At 34.5% G+C, this 6,320-nt stretch overlaps 1 non-coding gene across 1 annotated transcript; it reads right to left on the bottom strand.

Annotated features, from left to right (window-relative positions):
* Nucleotides 1–4,765: 4,765 nt before the first annotated feature.
* Nucleotides 4,766–4,838, bottom strand: Trnar-ccu. Its single transcript has one exon. It is a non-coding gene; the product is annotated as a tRNA-Arg (tRNA).
* Between the last annotated feature and the right edge of the window lie 1,482 nt (nucleotides 4,839–6,320).

Genomic DNA, 6,320 nt, shown 5'->3' with positions numbered 1-6,320 from the left:
TTTTTAAATATTTTTTGCTTGCTATTAATGATGACAACAGATAGGCACCTGAAATTTTCACAAAATACTTAGCTATATTTATACTTTAATAATTATTAATTAATAATAAAACTTAAATAAAATAAATGATGAAGGCCGTTGATTCCCATACAAAAAATACATTTTTTTTACTATTTTTGCCCTATAACGGTACGGAACCAGCCAATTTTTTTTTTACTTATCTTAGCTTACGTAAACAATTCAAACGGCAAATATTATGTAGTTAATGAAATTGTCGATCTATTGAAGTGTGTTTCAAATAAACGTAATTTGTAAATACTAAGGAGATACTGAATGTATGCTTGAATTTAAATAGTTTGGTAATACTTTGCAAGCTGATAATATCATGAGTATAATAAACAAAAATAGAAAAATTAATAACGGAGAAAGGAATTTTCATAATACGTAAGTTTTGTAGCTTTCAAATTATGCGTTAATAAGTCTCTAAAAATCGGCCAAGTGCGAGTTAAACTCGCGCACGAAGGGTTCCGTACCTCAATCGAGCAAAAATAGGCTGAAAATTGTGTTTTTTTTTTGTATGGGAGCCCCCCTTCATTATTTACTTTATTTAAATTTTATTATTGATTATTAAAGTACTGAGTATTTAGTCAATATTTCAAGTGCCTATGTGTTGCAGTTATTGATATTGAGCAAAAAATAGCAAAAAAATCACGTTTGTTGTATGGGAGCCCCCGTTAAATATTAATTTTATTTTGTTTTTAGTATTTGTTGTTATAGCAGCAACAGATATACACAATCTGTGAAATTTTCAGATATCTAGCTATAGCGGTTCTTGAGTTACAGCCTGGAGACACACATACAGACAGACGGAAAGACGGACAGACATTGAAGTCTTAGTAATAGGGTCCCGTTTTTACCCTTTGGGTACGGAACCCTGAAAATGGTAAATTACGGCATCTCCGTAGGGGAACGTCAAGTGCATTTGTCTGCTCTTTACGCTTACCTTGCTGAACTGATTTTTTTGTGGTTTAGTTAAAGTTAATCACATAAAAATTAGACATATCTGGGTATCCCCAAAATACCCCTATGCAAGTAAATTAAATTCTATTCAACAAAAGATTGTTCAAAATTTCTTCAAATCTGGACTTTTAGATGTCCGACCTATCTAAGCCTAACATAAGTACCTACCTAAAAAGAATACGATTTTATAACCTTGAATTAAGCTGATATATGTAATACCTGATAAGAACTTTACTAGAATTAGTTCACTTCACGAACAGAAACTGATAGCAGGTTGATGGACAAAGATCTTGTTAAGATGGCGGGCTAAGATTGGGCCTTGTGTTACACCGAAGAAGAACTCGGTTTGAAATATACGCATTTGGAAGAAAAATCTTTTTCTGGACAAAGATATTTTTTTTTCGTATTGGCATTTGGCTGTAAATCGTAAAATCTCTAATAAGATAACAATTAAGATCTATAATAAAATTGCCATAAAACTTTTTACGCCATAGCTTAGAATTCTCATCTATAGATTTATTATGAGTTAAAAGTACTATAAAGGTAGAAAATATTTAACAAACGGTTTTAAAATACATTGTTTACACTTGAACTTTTTGTAAGAAACCTGCGGTAGAGCTGCGAAAATTTCATCTCATCACTAACACTTACTCTTCCAATAGATCCCTAAAATTTTGGCAAATGTTCAATATTTAGTATTTACTAACACATCTGTTACACAAAAATGCTTATAAAATAAACAGATTATATATCTACATAATATTGTGTTTCCAAGTGTTTATTATAACTATAATATTATAATTTGTACTATAAGTAATATGAAGCAAATAATTAGTAGAGTAGGGAACTATCATTTTTATAGATTGTACCTATTAAACTTTCAAAATAAATATAGGTAGCACTCAAAGTTATACTTTAATTTAATAAAAATACAACCAAGTTATCTAATCTCAGTAGTTAAATAAGTCAAAATTAGTATATCTTAATATGCCCGGTTTTTGAGTTCCTTTGTCACACGTTTACTCTACCTTATTATTATTTTGATTGTTTATCAATTACTAGATGAATTTTGGTGTAACGGAGCGAGAACTGTACATTTTTCCGGGATAAAAAGTATCCTATGTCCTTTCTCGGGTCTCAAAGTATTCCCATACCAAATTTCATGTAAATCGGTTCAGCGGTTTGGGCGTGAAGAGGTAGGACAGACATACTTTCGAATGTATAATATCAGTATGGATTATCATCAAACACTTGCCAATGTCAACTAAAAATGACTACAACGACAATATAGTAATATGCGAAAGTGTGTCTGTCTGTCTATTACCTCTTCAATAAACAGCATAACTGATTTTGCTATTTGGTATAGACTATTATATAGTATCCTATGTCCTATATACATACTTTGAGACCCGGGAAAGGAGATACGTGGGAGAGCCATGCTTCGGCACGAATGGGCTTGCTCGACTGGAGAAATACCACGTTCTCACAGAAAACCGGCGCGAAACAGCACTTGCGCTGTGTTTCGCCGAGTGAGTGAGTTTACCGGAGGCCCAATTCCCTACCCTATTCCCTTCCCTACCCTCCCCCATTACCTTCCCTTCCCATCCCTATCCTCCTATATTACCCTATTCCCTCTTAAAAGGCCGGCAACGCACCTGCAGTTCTTCTGATGCTGCGAGTGTCCATGGGCGACGGAAGTTGCTTTCCATCAGGTGACCCGTTTGTTCGTTTGCCCCCTTATTTCATAAAAAAAAAAAATCTTTTTATCCGAACGAATTTTGGCGCAATTGAGTTGTGGGCGTCATCTATTAAGTAAACTACTAAAAGCATAAACTAGCAAATTGTTGAAACTGTTTTTGAACCGGTTTTTGAGGGTAAACAGAAGTTCAACCTCTAAAGCCATGCTACTGATGATAGACCACATCTACAAACAAAAACCTAAGGGATAGATCTATTTCGGCGCTCACACCTCCGCGAGCTATATCCGGCGCATCTCCACCTGTCGGGCCGCGCAATTAACAATACGTTTAACTGCCGTTTTCAAGCCGTACGGCAGTTAGATTTCACTTGACCGTCTCGGTAATGGACGTTAGATGCAAATAGTACTTACAAAGCTGTAGTAATAATTATTATTTACTAATGTTCTTTCTAATCAGAAAGGATATTAATATGTTTTTGTTATTAAGTTTTTGTGACTACCCGACTAAAATAGATGACCCGATATTCGGTAAACGTCGTGTCAATTCCCTCCTTATATAAATCTCCCCAGGACTTCCAAATATTTCAAGACTACGCCGTTGGTTCAGCAGTAGTTCTCGAGTTTTTTAGAGAGACTAACAAAATACTTTTGTACCTACTTTTGCGAATAATTTAGTTATTACAAGTAAGCAATGATTCGCTAAAGTAAAATACAATTACTTATAGTATGTTTCACTAAAAGTGTTTTCTACGCACAGCACGCCATCAAAAGAAACGCTACAGTGACCATTGACCACGAAAATCACGGAAAGGTTCCGCAATTTAAAGCCGATATGTTTTAATGAGCCATAATGTCATACAGGAGCTAAACATGGCGTGACAGTCTGTGCCCGGCCTAAATTGCAATTGTGCGTGAATTACAGCAGTGATTACAACGTTTATGAGGGAAATAGTCAGACGCACGTGTGCTAGCATATTGATTCCGAATTATAAGCAAATAGCGAGAGAACTTGGCCGCGCGCCAGCGTTCTTGCCAAGCGTATGAGCACCATCATTTCGATTGGATAATGTTTATAATTAATTACTGTCATTTTTATAAAACTCATAATTAGAAAAAAATATGCGTTGTGTATGCAGATTATAGGTATACTATTCTTGTACGTACTGTAGTCTAGTAATGGTACCATATTATGGTCAAGAGTAAAACGTCTGTACCTCTATATTATGGTAAAACCTTTTTTAGTAGCAAAAAGCTTCATCCAAAAAATTACTTTTTAAATGGCATGACATAAGTAAAAACAGATAACTAGCTGTGTGGAAGATTTCGAAAAATACTATTGTAAGTAGAAACATCCATTAATTGGTTCGGTGTACATTGTACGTTATATATTTACAGTAGTATTTTTCTACTTAAAATAGCCACAATTAAATACCTATGATTAGGTATCCAATTTCATTCCTCAAATAACCCTGCTTATTAAACATAATATTTTAATAAGCGTTTATTTATCTTCTAAAATAGCAACCATGGTCACCCTAGCGAAACGTAAAGCGGTACAGTTTGGTGGAGGCCATAATTCACAGGTAATATTATGATTGTTGTATATTATGCCCCGTTTAACATACACTCCCGTATTAACTCCTAAACTGTGGTTATCCATCATAACTAATACTGACTTTATCTCTGATTTCCGATGTTTTTGTTCAAAAGTTTTGGGAATACCATTTTAAGCTCTTCTAGTACATTTAAAATGATTGTAAGGTGCAGTGTTATGAAAATTATAAGCAGGAAACATTTTTGCTTTTACAGTAGGCTGTGGCCTGTGCCTTACCTTGGATATTAAGAGATTTAATTTGGAAATTTAAGTACATAATATTTACTTTTCATGTAACTCATTTATCGTGTACTTTATCACAAATCTTTTATTTGATTATTTTTTTCTGTATACAACATCATAAAACACTATAAAAAAATTACTTGTATTGCACAAAATAATATTCATTCACAATTATAATTAACATGCTACCAAAAATTGAGCATCCAATGTACCCCTGGTGGGACTCGAACCCACAATCCCCGGCTTAGGAGGCCGATGCCTTATCCATTAGGCCACAGGGGCTCCGGTGACAGTGTCAAAATTAAGTAACAAGTATAAAATACGTCCTTCAGAGTACATGCAATATGAAAAAAGTTAAAGAAATAAAACAACTGTTATTATTCAACTTCACAGTGTAGAAAAATTACCACATGTTTGTACTATACTAATATAATATATTCTGTGCCACAAGGCACAAAGTAATAAAAAAACTAACGCTGTTTCATTGTTATGGTTGGTTAGCTGATTTAGCTATAACCATTGCTGTAATAAAATTATTTAAAAAAATGTTTTTTTGGAAAAGGCAGTACAAAACTAAGAAAGACTGTTTCGAATATTAGCTTTGACCACACTGTGCCTTTTTCTGTTCGTCAAGGGCATGCGTTATAGCGCAGTCAACAGCGAATGTGAGGCATGCCCGCGACGCATGTCGTCTGACCGTATCCAAAAAACAAAAATGACAATGTTGTCGTTGCTTTCGTTGACGTACTCAATTATTGAATGCGCCAAAACGAAAGTTGAATGAAAGAAGATGACAAAAATTGAAGACGAAAGCGCATAGTGTGGACTGGTGTGGACATAGCTTGTGTTGTTATATTATTGACATTTGTCAGGCAAGCGCTTAGTCTGAAATATTATTATGATGACACATATTAATATCTACTAGGTACAATCTACAAGTTTGCCTGTGTACACCTATCCGACGACAATATTTGTTCACATGATCGTTACGCCGTACTTACAGTTTTACGACCAAAGCCTCGATTTGTTCCCGATGTGTTGACATTGAATGTTTGGGGTTATACAAGGTAATCATGTATCACCACAGAATATGCCTTGTAGATTTTATACATGAGGAAATTAATTGCTGGTTCGTATAGTATTGAAAGTTCAAAATCACAAAAAGTTGTGATGAAGGAGAACTATAGGAGGAGGAGTAGAGCGATATACTCTCTAGGTCCAGTCTACCCACTAAAAGCCTTGATAATTTGGCTGCAGCAATATCGATTTTTCTCAACAATGACTAAAGCTAAGAAATTAAAGTTCAATCAAAGGCAAATCTCCCAGGTTCTGGGCCAGAGGGGGGCAAATCAGATTTTTCATAAGCTATGTGTTCATAAAGAATAAAAAATTTATAATTTTTAGTTGTAAAAATATTGTATTGCAAACAAATGGCAAAAATTCGTTCTTAATTTTTATAGATAAAAGTACTAGATAATATACTTAGTAGGAATGTCAACATGATCCAGGGGGGGCAGCTGCCCCCCCTGCCCCCCCCTCGGTACTCCCATGGTTTAGCCTAATGGTAATGCAGTAGACTTAGCACCATAGTAAAGTATGTCTGCCTCTGCTCATTCGTATTTACTTTTGCTGGCACTTTCAGAGTGCAACCAGTTGTTTTAATTTACTTGTTGCTGTATATTGTTTTTATGTTAATAAATATTACCTGTTTAACACTTTCATTCATTTCTTTTCCTGCCTTCCTTGTATTTATTACTGTCATTT

Source organism: Aricia agestis, chromosome 5, assembly GCF_905147365.1.
Source record: "Aricia agestis chromosome 5, ilAriAges1.1, whole genome shotgun sequence".
Taxonomy (NCBI): Eukaryota; Metazoa; Arthropoda; class Insecta; order Lepidoptera; family Lycaenidae; genus Aricia; species Aricia agestis.
The sequence above is the reverse complement of the archived record's forward strand: the minus strand, read 5'-3'. Positions and strand labels throughout refer to the sequence as shown.